This window comes from Pelophylax lessonae, assembly GCF_965119305.1.
Source record: "Pelophylax lessonae genome assembly, chromosome: 1".
NCBI lineage: Eukaryota > Metazoa > Chordata > Amphibia > Anura > Ranidae > Pelophylax > Pelophylax lessonae.
Window position 1 is genome coordinate 464,530,009 of NC_138768.1, and position 14,510 is coordinate 464,544,518.

Consider the following 14,510-nt stretch of genomic DNA (forward strand, 5'->3'; position numbering starts at 1 on the left):
ATGCCCCATTCAGCCCTACGGAGCAGCGGATGTGAGCGGTGACATGTCCGCTGACACCCGCTGCCATCCGCATCCGATCCTGTCCGTGAAATCTGGACGGATGGAAACCCTATTTTCCATCCGTCCTGGGGATCGGAGTGGACAGACGGTCCGCTCTCATCCGATTCCCCATAGAGAGCAGCGGGGGCTGTGACACCTCCCTCTCCACACTGCAAGCAGAGACGGAGCTGTCATCCGCCGGCTCAGTGGGGATCGCAGATCGATCCCCGCTGAGCAGCACGGATCCGCCTACGGAGGCGGACCGTGTGAAAGAGCCCTTAATGTTCTGATCCTTGAGATGTACGTCCAAGAGTCTTTTAAAAGTAGCCATACTTCCCGCAGTTACTACCCTTTGTGGCAGAGAATTCTACACTCTTGTAGCCCTTACTGTAAAGAACCCCCTGCGTTGCCTGAGGTCAAAACACTTCTATAATCGCATTGTATGTCCTCGAGTCCTCATGCAATCCTTGCGACTGAATAGATTTTTTTTCCTCTATGGACCAATTTTTAGTTCTGCTTTTTCTTTCAAATTATTTTACATTTTCCTTGTGTTCATGGTTTTCTTCAGGTGCATCATGTTCCTGAGCCTATAACCGTCCATACACATTAATCTAATCTTTCATATGTGCACCAGATTCTTGCTTCAGCTTTGGCTCTCGAGCAACAATTTCATCATGTAATCTACTTTGCTGCTGTGTATTTCTTTATATCCCATCATTTCTCCCTTCCTTACAGAGCCACACAGCTCTTACAACACTTAGGCTAGATGAGACAACCTGGGAAGTGAAGTAAAAGAACTAGAAGGGAAGTGAGCATCCCACAGTTTCTTCCCTTACTAGTAGAACCAATGACTAAAGCTGAGCAACTAATGCTTCTAGCCTGCATGGTGTATGGGAAGCTACTATTTAGGGAGAAAGAGTCTGAGAGCAAAGAAGTTCCAAACACATAGTTCCGCCTGACAGGACGCACTGCCTTTCTGTGGAATCCAGAGAGCAGCAATTAATCTCCCACTAGAAGCTGTAGAGTCTGGAAGGAAAAAAAATCCTCCCCTGTTCTCTATTCTGTAGAAAAGCAATGCAACCTGGCAGCATTGAATGTATGAGCTTCTAGTCTGGCGTGTTGCTAGACAGCCAAAGCCAAGTCTCGCGTTCTCTTTTTTTTTTTTTTTTTTTTTTTTTTAGTAGAGGCAACTGTCAACTTGCTGTGAGAAGGACAAGCAGAATATTTGTGTGGTGTAGGTCAATACCAAAATACCACAGTTAAAAAAAAAAAAAAATCTAGTATTTAATGTAAGGAAAATAATAAATTGCATGCATGCTACAATACATTAAGAAAACAAAAAGCTATGGAAGAGAGTTTTCAAATAGAAAGGTGTAATTAAACACATCATGACTTAAAGCTAAAGTTTAGGTATGGATTTTACTGCAGTTTCATTAATCTAGCTTGGACCATTTCTAAGTATAATTATATATCATACCTGAGCAATCTCTGGAAATTGGAGATCAATGGAAGGGTCGTCACTATTATACTGATAGCAGAGCCTTCTGAGCCTTGTGCAGAGCGGTTACCCTTCTGCATTATAACCACAGGGCACCTGGCACTGCCACCATTCACAGACCTTACATTATTATAATTCAAAGAATACAAGGCATTTCATCATTGTGTGTGTGTAAGACAGCACAATCTCCACCACATCCAATAAGATAATGTCTTGTATTCATTAAAGCTAAACATGTATTCAATTGCAGCTTACCAATCTATAGATGTGGTGGCTGCATTAGTTTTCTTTATCTTTTTCCTAGTGATCTGGCCAGAGACAACTGGAGGAATAAGGACAGGGGTCACAGCAGATGGTAGCATTGTCAGTCTCGTGGAGAAGGGTAGTGTGATGCCCCATACACACGTGCAGATTATCTGAAGACTTTTGTCTGCAGACTTACCAAAACCATATAATATGAGGTCAAACCTAAACACTTTCAATTTGTATGCAATCTGGCAGTCCCTTGCACTACATAGAAAAGGTAAGTCTGCAGACAAAAGTCTGCAGATAATCTGCACGTGTGTATGGGGCATTAGTGTATATAAATCTGCTAATTTAACACTAACAAAATTGAGGCCAAACTCCAGCACACACTTTATAATCAGTTTTTTCTCCCCCTTTTGGGATAAAGGTTTTGCATGAATAAATAAAAGCTGATCATTTTTATCCACCTGCCAGTGTCAAGTGGTTTGTCTCATCCATGTAAACTGATATTCTGCTGGAGAGTTTGTGGTTTTGAAAAACAACAGCCTTGCTGGCCGGATCACCAGATGAAAACAGAAGAAAGAAAACCTACAAAAGAAAGCTAATACAGCTATCACAAAGGAATTGGTAAGCTGCAATATAATAAATGTTTACTTTTGGGTTTAATACTTCTTTAAAAAAAAAAAAAAAAAAAAAAAAAGAAGAAATAATATCTTCTGTGAATGGGGCAGTGCCAATCGAGTGACCCCCCCACTGTGGTTACTATGCAGAAGGGAACCCACTTGGCACAGGGTGTGGAGGATCATGACCCCTGTAGTAGCAACAACTACCACAGTGATTGCTCAGGTATATGCATACTTTCTTTGGTCAAGCTGGACTAATGGAACTATTTCAATAAAATCATACCCTAGGCTCAATTTTAACCTTCCCCAGGCTTGTCATGTTTGCTGGGTAAGGGAGAAGCACAAACTCACTGCACTCATTCATGCAAGCTTTTTTCCCCCCATATATTACAAAAAATAGTCAACTTTTTTCCAAGGAACTAAATCAGACAGACAATCTAGCTACAATTTCCTCTAGCTACAAACTTCAAGATGAAACATGCCAGCTAAATCTATTTTGTAAATGGAATAACTAGTGGACAAGGATTTTCCACAAAGAATTTGAGCAATGCTAAACAAGGTATATTCCATTCTATAAAGACTGTAGGAAAGCAAGAGATAGAACTTCACTCAAGGTCTTAAACATAGCTCAATTTGACTAAACTAACCTTTTCTAAAAACAAAATAAAAATAATAGCTAAACCCAATAACAACATTCAAATACTTTCCATTCTAAAAGTCCTGAAAGTGGTTGTAAACCTCAAACATGAAATATGAACAAATCATATCCCTTATGTACTTGTCTCTATCCAGTGCACTAAATGTCATTTCTGTCTGCTGCTTTGTTCCTCTGTTTTCAGCGTGAATCACTTCTGTCAATTTTCCTGACACCACCAGAAAAAAGGTGACAAGGGAGGGAGCTCAAGCTGATTGACCTACTCAGCTCTGTTCCTTCCCTCCAATCAGCTCTCTTCATTGAGTTTTACAAAGTGTAATTTCAGCTCTGCACCCCTTCAGCTCAGACAAGCTTTCTGGACTTTGAACAGATGTAGAGGGAAGAAAAGTGCAAATAAAACAAGAACAACTTATATAGGAGGATCGGTTTCATATCTGTATCCGATGGGGGCAGTCACTTCACTGCGTATATGAAAGGGTTTACAACCCCTTTAAATTCAGTGGCTGCATAGGTTTTCCTTTTAAGGCAAAGTACAATTTAGGCCAGCAAAGAAAGAAAGACCTCCACAACAGTCCAAGTCAAAAATTCAATAACTATTTTAACCACTTGCCGACAGCTCACTGAGCTGGTACTGTGGCAAAGTGGCTCGATACCGTCCAGCGACATAGACCTACGTCGCTGGACTCATCCCCCTGTGGGCGGCGCATGCGCGCCGCCGGAGGCTCGCTCCCGCTATATTCAGTCACAGCGGGAGTCAGGGGATCGTATGGAGATGCAGCCGCTTGTGTAAACAAAGTGGGCGGATCTCCTATGTGACAGACAGGGTCATATTGCAGGGTTCAGCATAGCTGAACCTGCGATCTGTGCCTGTGTCACACAGTCACCTCCCCCCCCACACACGTTAGTAAGCACCAGGCATACATTAACCCCTTGATCACCAATAAAAGTTAACCCTTTCCCTGCCAGTGTCATTTTTACAGTAACAGTGCATAGTTATAGCACTGATTACTGTAGTAATGTCACTGGTACCCCCAAAAGTGTCAAAAATGGCAGTCAAGGGTCCGATCTGTCCGCCGCAATGTCGCAGTCCCGCAAAAAAAAAAATTGCAGATCACCGCCATTACTAGTTAAAAAAAAAAATAATAAAATGACAAATTTCCCGCAGTTAGTAGCTGCGATAACTTTTGCGCAAACCAATGAAAATACGCTTTTTGCGATTTTTTTTTTACCAAACATATGTAGCAGAAAACAAATTGGCCTAAAATGTTAAAAAAAATTTGATTTTCACATTTTTGGGGGGGGGGGGGGGTTTCATATAAAAAAAATTTGAAAAATATTGTTATTTTTTCAAAATTGTCGCTTTTTTTTTTGTTTATAGCGCAAAAAGTAAAAATCGCACAGGTGATCAAATACCACCAAAAGAAAGCTCTGTTTGTGGGAAAAAAAGGACAAATCGAATTTGGGAATGGCATCGCACGACCGCGCAATTGTCCGTTAAAATAACGCAGTGCCGAATAGCAAAATATGGCCTGGTCAGGAATGGGGTAAAATCTTCCGGTCTTAAAGCAGTTAAAAATACACTCATTGAGAATTATTTTGTCCAAGACATGTAGCTAAATACATTTAGGCCTAAATATATGACAAAAATTTAATATTTAATTTAATAAAGTAGAAAAATATTGTTATTTTTTCAAAATTGTCGCTTTTTTTTTTTATTATCACAAAAAATGAAAAGCGCAGAGGTGATCAAATACCACCAAAAAAAAAAAAAAGCTCTGTTTGTGGGGAAAAAAAAGGACGTAAATTTTGTTTGGGTACGGCGTTGCATGACCGCGCAATTGTCAGTTAAAGTCGCACAGTGCCGAATCGCAAAAAGTGGCCTGGACGTACAGCAGGAAAATCCTCCAGTGGTAAAGTGGTTAAAAAGCCCCAAGGTTTTTTACCTTATTGCATTCTATGCATTAAAGTAGAACTATAGGCAAAACATTTTTTTCCCAGTTTGGATAGAGCAAGGGAGGGTGAGAACTGCGGTCAGATTTTTCATCATTGTGTCCCATTGCAGAGATTTCAAGTCACTTCCTGTCCAATAGCACAACAGGAAGTGAGAGGAAATCCCTGAAAATTAAGGTCACCAGAACTACTGTCTCCATTGGAAGATTTCCCCTCTTACTTTTATGGGGACAACCCAAAACTTGGCATTTTCTTTTACTTTCAATGATAATGGTAAACAGGACAAATAGAGAGGGTGAATCTCCTTAATGGGGACACAGACGCCAATAAAAACCGACAAGTATTTTAATCCCTTTTAATTCTATCGAAAACTAAAAGAAAAAAGTTTTGCCTTTAGTTATACTTTTAAAAAGGTAAAAAAACTTCTCTCCTGCAGACCACATTAAGGCCTAGTTCACTCATATGCAGTTTGCTTTTGATCGGTTTCTGCAGTGCTTTTTGCAATGCATTTTGGCACACGCGTTTTTGAAGCATTTTTTGCCCAATTTGTTGTCGGACTCATTAAAAAAAAAAAAAGCAAAAATGCATTAAAAACATACTACATGCTTTTCTGCAGTGTCTCCATTGAAGTCTACTAAACCAAAAAGCACAGTTTTGTGTGCCTGACCCATTCCAAAAAACACAGTGGCAGAAAAAAAAAAAAAAAAAAAAGCATAAATGTGAATGCGTCCGATAGGAAACCATTTCAAATGGACTATAGTGCGCTTCTGCAAAAGCACCAAAAAAAATAAAGCATAGGTGTGAAGCAGGCATAAGCGCGTTTGGGAAGTCAGTCCTGTCTGTGAATAGGAAGACCCAGCTGAGGGGTGATTAACTGATCATCTTAATAGGGCACGCACAGATCACATGACCAAAACAACATGCTTGCCAATTAGGAAATCTACCCATGGCAACATCTATGATGACTAATACATCCCTTTTAGACAATAAACTTCCGTGGACCAGACTATGAATAAGTAGTTGCACATGTTGCAAAGAGAAAATAGCATATTAATGTCTACAGTATTACAAAGGAAGTGAATGAGGAACCACGGTCACTTAACTGGCTTGTTTACATAGGAGCAAGCATTATTGGGCTCTGAAGAAAGCCAAAGTGCTTCAAAACAGTCCTTTATCGGCGATATTCCACAAGCCAAACGCACAAAGCAGACACCTTGTTAAATTTCAGGCACAGAAAGCCAGCAGAAGAGGGATGCAAGGAGGAGCAGGGTGTGTAGGTATACAGAGAGGTGTGGAGGAAGGCTGGGGGGGGGGTGCCTATGCCTTGAAGGCAGCCACAGAAACACCACAGCCTATCCCGAGTTTGAAGCCTTGCCAGAGGAGATCAGGGAGGAGAGGTGCTGACAGATCCGGAGGAAACCCATGGCACACAACACAGACTTGCGGTAAGAGTGAAGTGTTACAAAAGTAAATATAGAAAATATTGAAAGAGTATGTCCAGTCAAAACGTTTTCCTTTATTTTTGTAGAGTGGTAAAGGATTAATCCCCATTGTGTGCTCCTACTAGCCTCCATTAGAAATTTCCCCATGCTTAGGGGGCTCCTTTACACTTGCATGAGGGGGGGTGTCAGTACAAAAAAAAAAAAAACAACTTTACAGCGTTTTTACCACCACCCAGCCACTCCCCCTTAAGCTGCAAATGCAGTGGATAGGTTGTACACCACACTGCAACTGTGGTTGCATGGGGGCTAAAGGGGGTCAGCAGGCAGAACCGATGTAAGGTCTTGTTCACACAGTGTGTACAATACCATAATGCCTGTTTATTTGTGCAGGCAGTCCTACTGATGTCTATTGGGACACAGCCGTTGTGTCTCAGTAGGAAATCATTTGGGTCCCTGACCACAGACAGAGTTCAGCGGCCTACAACCACACCAACATCATATTGAGATGCAGCCGCTGTATCCCAATAGACATCAATAAGTCTGCCTGCATGAGGATGCATGGAACACCTGTGTGGGTAAACCCTGCCTTGTATGCGTTTATGGTATTGTACAAATACTGTACTAGCAACCCTAGCATAAGGAACAAACTATTCAGAGAAAGGGAATACAATAAGACACGTGGCCACTCACTAAAACTAGAGGGAAGGCGGTTTAACCTTAAATCACATAAGGGGTTCTTCACTGTAAGAGCGGTAAGGATGTAGAATTCTCTTCCACAAGCAGTCGTATCAGCAGGGAGCATCGATAGTTTCAAAAAACTATTAGATGGGCACCTTAAAGCGGAGTTCCACCCAAAAGTGGAACTTCCGCTTTAGGGAGTCCTGACCCCCCGACATGCCACATTTGGCATGTCATTTTTTTGGGGGGGGGGAGCGGGTACCTAGTTTTGACAGGTACCCGCTCCTACTTCCGCTCGGAGCGCCGCGGCGCCCTGAGCGGAAGTTCTCCTCTCCCCCTCCCTCCCTGCAATCTTCTGGGACACGTCAGAGGTCCCAGAAGATTGCCGGCCAATCACGGCGCGCAGCGCGACTCGCGCATGCGCAGTGGGTACCCGGCTGTGAAGCCGCAAACTGTAACAGCCGGGTGCCCACAGCAGTGATGCCGGCGCCGAGGGAGAGGATCGAGGCTTCCAGCGGCCGCATCGCTGGACCGTTGGACAGGTGAGTAAATGGCTGGAACTCCGCTTTAAAGACCACAACATACAGGGGTATACAATGTACGGTTAACAGCAAACACACACACATCATAGGTTGAACTGGATGGACTGATTTTTTTTTTTCGACCTCACAAACTATGTAACCCTCCCTATGTGAACGAGGCCTAAATGGGCAGTAAGCCCTTGTCCTCACCAATGCGGCTTTGAAATTGCGCAAGCCACAGATCAGTGGGATTCGGACCTCCAATTTCATTTTTGCTTGGGACTTCATTTCACAAAAGGTGCGCAGCATTAACAGAAGTCAATGCAAGTTGCAAATAATCACAAAAGTAGTGCAGGAACCTTTTTCAGAGTCACACTGATTTGAATAGTTCCATTGCCAGCACTGGGGGGGGGGGGGGGGGGGGGCGGAAACTTGTCATGCGATTTTGAACTGTCGAATCGTATGACAAATCACACAGGTCTCAGGACCTTTTCACACAGGTGATCCAAGCAGGTCTGCCTGTTGGTCTTTCAGGCCGAACAGAACAGAAGCTCCATGCATTTCTTTGGACCGGTGGGTTTAAATGGACTGGTGTACCTGCCTACTTCAAGCATCCTCTTCCGCTTAGGCGGATCGGAGGCAGCTGGGTGTAAACGGACAGCGGAGTCCATTTACTCCCAGCGGCCCATAGAGCAGAGTGTACTCTGTCCGTGTCTGCTATATGTAAACTGAGCAGGCACAAACCTGTCATCCACCCTGCTTTGCTCAGTTTATTAGGGGGATCAGCGGACAGATCACCTGCTGATCAGAACGAAAGCTGCCCATGTGACAGGGCCCAAAGCTCCTGTTCACACTACATGCATTGACTGGTGTTTTTCTGTCCCATGTGCTCAACAATGCCTTAAGGTGGGCGGCAGATAAATGAAGACATGCTGCACTTTTACACCACAGCTCACCTGAAATCCATGAAATGTCAGTTTGACATTTCACAAAAAGAATCAAAGTAGTAAACAGTGCAAGGCCCTTTTTAGACAGGGCAGACTCTGCCAAGCAGATCCGCCTCCTCAGTGGGGGATCTCTCCTCTGATCAGGCAGATTTCAGATCCATGTCCGCCCCATTATGCAGAGCAGACACAGCCAGCTGTTCTAGATCAGGTGGTCTGTTGGAAACAGACCACCTGCCATTTCCATCCAATCCAATGGACAGATGGGGGGACAGATCCCCATCCATCTGGTTTTAGACAGATCCGCTGCTCCATAAAAAGCTATGTATGGTCCGATCGGGTCTGTCTGAAAAACTGACGGGTGAACCTGATTGGTCCGTCAGTGTGAAAGGGCTTGGACACATTGTAAGAAAGTAAGGCAAACATTTTCATCAGAGAACGATCGGAAGATTTTCTCATAGCGTGTACACAACTTCTGACCTTCTCAACAAAAAATTCTGAAGGGACAAACTCCAAAATGTTTCTTGTATGGGAACAGAACGAATGATTTAAGTTTAATGTGTAGCATTTTCGTACAATAAAAATCAGAAAACAAACAAAGATTGCGCATGATCAAAAACAATACAAAAAAAAGCCTTTGTCGTACGAGAATTTTTGTACATTTTTTCCTTCCTCGGTTCCATCTTGCTGTAAAACAACAAAGAAAACCGGACGATTGTTCGGCTGAATTTTTTTTTAAAGTGTGTACTCCCCTTAACAGTGCAAAAGGCACCGTCCCCACTGCCGCCACACACCAGGGACCATCACGCATGCCCATGGTGTTCTTTGCGGCATATAGGATGGTCTCTGTTGTGTGCTGGTGCTGTGCATTATAACAATATAAGGCACCTCCACAGTGCACAACAGGGGCCATCCCACAGGTAAAAAATGTCCTTTAGCATATAGAATGGTCACCCAGATGAGCAGATGGGGGGCGCTGCACTTTGTAACAACACAAGGACCTGCAGCAAACAGGGACCATTTCATATGCCGACAGTGTTCTTTATAGCATACAGGATGGTCTCTGCTGTGTTCTTAGGGTGGTGCTGTGCATTAGAACATAAGGCACCACCAGCGCACACAACAGGGACCATCCTGTAGGTAAAAAAAAAAAATTCCCATATAGACTGGTTACTCAGATGAGGGGGTGCTGCTCTTTGTAACAAGGCCCTGCAGCGCACACCAGGGACCATCCTGTAAGCCGACAGTGTTCTTTGTAGCATACAGGATGGTCTCTTGTGATCTGGTGGTGGTGCTGTGCATTATAACAACATAAGGCACCACCAGCGCACACCAGGGACCATCCCATAGGTAAAAAAACATGTCCTTTAGCATATAGACTGGTCACTCAGATGGGAGGTGGTGCACGTTGTAACAACGCAAGGCCCTGCAGTGCACAACTGGGACCATCCCGCATGTTGGCAGTATTCTTTGTAGCATACAGGATGGTCCCTGTTGTATGCTGGTGCTGTGTATTATAACATAAAGCACCACCATAAGCATATAGACTGGTCACTCAGATGGGAGGTGGTGCACTTTGTAACAACGCAAGGCCCTGCAGCGCACAACAGGGACCATCCCGCATGCCGACAGTGTTCTTTGTAGCATTCAGGACAGTCACTGTTGTGTGCTTGTGCTGTGTATTATAACAACATAAGGCACCGCCAGCACACAACAGGGACCATCCTGTATGTAAAAAAAAAAAAAAAGTGCCCATTGGCATATAGACTGGTTACTCAGATATGGGGGGGGGGGGGTGCTGCACTTTGTAATGCAAGGCCCTGCAGCGCACACAACAGGGACCATCCTGTATGTAACAAAAAACGTGCCCATTAGCATATAGACTAGTAACTCAGATATGGGGGGGGGGGGGGGGGCGCTGCACTTTGTAACAACGCAAGGCCCTGCAGCGCACACCAGGGACCATCCCGCATGCCAACAGTTCTCTTTATAGCATAAAGGATGGTCTCTTGTGTTAAGGTGGTGCTGTGCATAACAACATAAGGCACCACCAGCGCACAACAGGGACCATCCCATAGGTAAAAAAAATGCCCATTAGCATATAGACTGGTCACTCTGATGGGGGGGTGCTGCACTTTTTAACCATGCAAGACACCGCCAGCGCACAACAGGGACCATCCCGCCAGTTCTCTTTATAGCATAAAGGACAGTCTCTTGTGTTCAGGTGGTGCTGTGCATTATAACAACCTAAGGCACCGCCAGCGCACAACAGGGACCATCCTGTAGGCAAAAAAATAAAAAATATGTCCTTTAGCATATAGAATGGTCACTCTGATGGGGGGACGTGCTTTGTAACAACGCAAGGCCCTGCAGCGCACAAGGACCATCCCTGGTGCTCAAACCGCCATTTAGCATAAGGGCCAGTCTATGCGCCGGTACTGTCTTATATCCAGCCAAAGCCCCACCCCCACAAGGAAGCCCAGCCCACACATAAAATGTTCCAGCATGCAGCAAGTGTGAATGGGCCAAACCCCAGGTTCTAATACTGCCCACTCCATCTAAACATTTAAGTTATAGGGGGACATAGGACTTAGAAAGCACGACTAAGGGTCCCTGAGATGTGACAGGATGGTCCCTGTGGGGGAGGGGGAAGTGACCTACCTCCTACAATGGCCCCCAGCAGCTTTCCTTGTATATCAATACACAACAACACAGGATGGAGATGGTTTAGAATCACCTGCAGACAATGGTCGGCCTCATGTCCCCCTCCAGCACATACACACCGTCCTCCTGTGGTCACCCTCTCTCCTGGCTGTATACAGCACACACATACGGGGGATTCTCCCTCCCCTCCTCTCCACACAGGCCTCTCTCTCTCCCCGTCTATCCCGTCCTGCCATTTCCCACCCTCCCCCCGGATCGCCCCTTCTCACCGGGCCCCGAGGTAGGAGGAGCCGGTGTCCAGTCGGGCCCAGTCTCCCGGTGCTCGGTGCAGCCCCTCCCTCCGGCTCAATCAGCGGCCGCCAGCTCCACGTGGGTCCGGGCTCCTGCAGGCTGCCCCAGCTACCTCCAACCAATCCCGTTCCGCTCTGCCCCACGTGGGATCCGATTGCTTTTCCTTCATTGGTTGCGCGTCGCTGGGCTGCCAATCAAAGTGATGGCAGACTCTCTTAACCCATGAAAGCCTGGAAGTTAGAGTGTGGCTGCAAGCCTTAACCCCCTCAGTTCTCTTCTCCTAGCTCTGTGTGGGCTTTGGGGAGGAAACAGTACCGCAAAATAAAAAGAGCACAACATTCCTGAGGGCCAATAGTGTCACCTTTGTGAGGAGCATGGATTTACTTAGCAGGGCTGGCTCAAGACATTGTGCTGCCTGGGTCCAAGAATAAAATGCTGCCCCCCCCCCCAAAAAAAAAAGAAAATCATACCCAACAAAGGGCACTACTTCATTATTTTATATCATGATAATTAAAACTAATATTACATTTATCAGGAAGTCAGATTTACATGCAACAGCACCTTGTCTATATACAAAATTATATGACATACCACCATGTTACTGCTTACCCATCTTGTTGCCCCAGGGCATCCATGGGTACAGTGTGTGTCAGCACAGTGGGCACCCCTCCCCCCATCTCTTAGGGCCTGTGTGCAGAGAACATGCTGCACCCATGGATGATATGCCACTGGGATAGGGCAGTATAGGGATGGGCTAGGATAGTATATAGACAGGCTAGGGCAGTATATAGACAGGCTAGGGCAGTATAAGGGTAGGCTAGGGTAATATATAGACAGGTTAGGGCAGTATTGGGGCATGTAGGGTAGTATATAGACAGGCTAGGGCAGTATAGGGGTGGGCTAGGGTAGTATATAGACAGGCTAGGGTAATATATAGACAGGCTGGGGTAATATATAGACAGGCTGGGGTAATATATAGACAGGCTAGGGTAATATATAGACAGGCTAGGGTAATATATAGACAGGCTGGGGTAATATATAGACAGGCTAGGGCAGTATTGGGGCATGTAGGGGAGTATATGGACAGGCTAGGGCAGTATAAGGGCAGGCTAGGGCAGTATAGGGGTGGGCTATGGTAGTATATAGGCAGGCTAGGGCAGTATAGGGGTAGGCTAGGGTAACATATAGACAGGCTAGGGCAGTATAGAGGCAGGCTAGGGTAGTATATAGACAGGCTGTGGCAGTATTGGGGCATGTAGGGGAGTATATGGACAGGCTAGGGCAGTATAAAGGCAGACTAGGGTAGTATATAGACAGGCTAGGGCAGTATAGGAGCAGGCTAGGGTAGTATATACACAGGCTAGGGCAGTATAGAGGCAGGCTAGGGTAGTATATAGACAGGCTAGGGCAGTATAGGAGCAGGCTAGGGTAGTATATACACAGGCTAGGGCAGTATAGGAGCAGGCTAGGGTAGTATATACACAGGCTAGGGCAGTATAGGGGCAGGCTAGGGTAGTATATAGATATACTAGGGCAGTATAGAGGCAGGCTAGGGTAGTATATAGACAGGCTAGGGTAGTATATAGACAGGCTAGGGCAGTATAGAGGCAGGCTAGGTTAGTATATAGACAGGCTAGGGTAGTATAGGGATGGGCTAGGGTAGTATATTGACAGGCTAGGGCAGTATAGAGGCAGGCTAGGGTAGTATATAGACAGGCTAGGGCAGTATAGGGGCTGGCTAGGGTAATATATAGACAGGCTAGTACAGTATAGGGGCTGGCTAGGGTAGTATAGGGATGGGCTAGGGTAGTATATAGACAGGCTAGGGTAGTATAGGGATGGGCTAGGGTAGTATATTGACAGGCTAGGGCAGTATAGAGGCAGGCTAGGGTAGTATATAGAAAGGCTAGGGCAGTATAGGGGCGGGCTAGGGTAGTATATAGACAGGCTAGGGCAGTATAGAGGCAGGCTAGGGTAGTATATAGACAGGCTAGGGCAGTATTGGGGCAGGCTAGGGTAGTATATAGACAGGCTGGGGCAGTATAGGGGTGGGCTAGGGTAGTATATAGACATACTAGGGCAGTATTGGGGCAGGCTAGGGTAGTATATAGACAGGCTCGGGCAGTATAGGGGTGGGCTAATGTAGTATATAGACATACTAGGGCAGTATAGGGGCAGGCTAGGGTAATATATAGACAGGCTAAGGCAAGCTAGGGTAGTATATAGACAGGCTAGGGCAGTATAGGGGTGGGCAAGGGTAGTATATAGACATACTAGGGCAGTATTGGGGCAGTTTAGGGCCCCATGGTAACGGCACGTTCCGGCGGTGTGCGCCGGGAAAAGTACGGCATGCAGTACCTTTTTCAGCACAGTGCAATGCAATCCACCACCACAATAGGACTTAATAAAAAAAAATCACTTTATAATATATTCTAAAGCACTACGCAAACTGATGGCGCTATATAAATTCCGTAGAGTAATATTAATAATAAAGTTCTATTAGTAATAATCAAATGAAAATTATTAAAAAACAAGGTATACCTTGCAGTGAGCCGCAATCAGCGCGGCTGTCATGGTACAAGCACATCAGCAGTTGTGTTTTAGTGCAGCCACTGCTATGAATAAGCCCTAAGGGTCCATTCACCCCTCAATATGTGTGTTGAGCGCACAAAACTGCACGTTTGTTGGCGCACTGCATTGCTGTGCGTTTTAACTTGCACTGGAAGGACTCATTCACACGGCTGTTAGGTAGTGAGTTGCTTTTACCATCCCCCAATTGTGCAACTTGATAGAAGGACATGCAGCCACTCGGGGCTGTACACATGCCGGCACAAACAATAAACACCCCCCTTTGAGTTCGGCTGCCAGTATCGCCACTGAACGCAACTCATTCAAGCGAATGGGGGCTTCCTGCAACCATGTGCAATGCACGAAACTGCGATGCAGTGGATCGACACTT

At 45.3% G+C, this 14,510-nt stretch overlaps 1 protein-coding gene across 4 annotated transcripts in view; it reads right to left on the reverse strand.

Annotated features, from left to right (window-relative positions):
• Positions 1-11,667, reverse strand: part of LOC309563033 (transducin-like enhancer protein 1) — a 111,003-nt gene extending 99,336 nt beyond the window's left edge. For all 4 annotated transcript variants that reach the window (XM_082267327.1, XM_082267326.1, XM_082267325.1 and 1 more), the window contains exon 1: positions 11,530-11,667. The gene's annotated coding sequence lies outside the window, so the exon portion shown is untranslated. The remainder of the gene's footprint in view (positions 1-11,529) is intronic.
• Between the last annotated feature and the right edge of the window lie 2,843 nt (positions 11,668-14,510).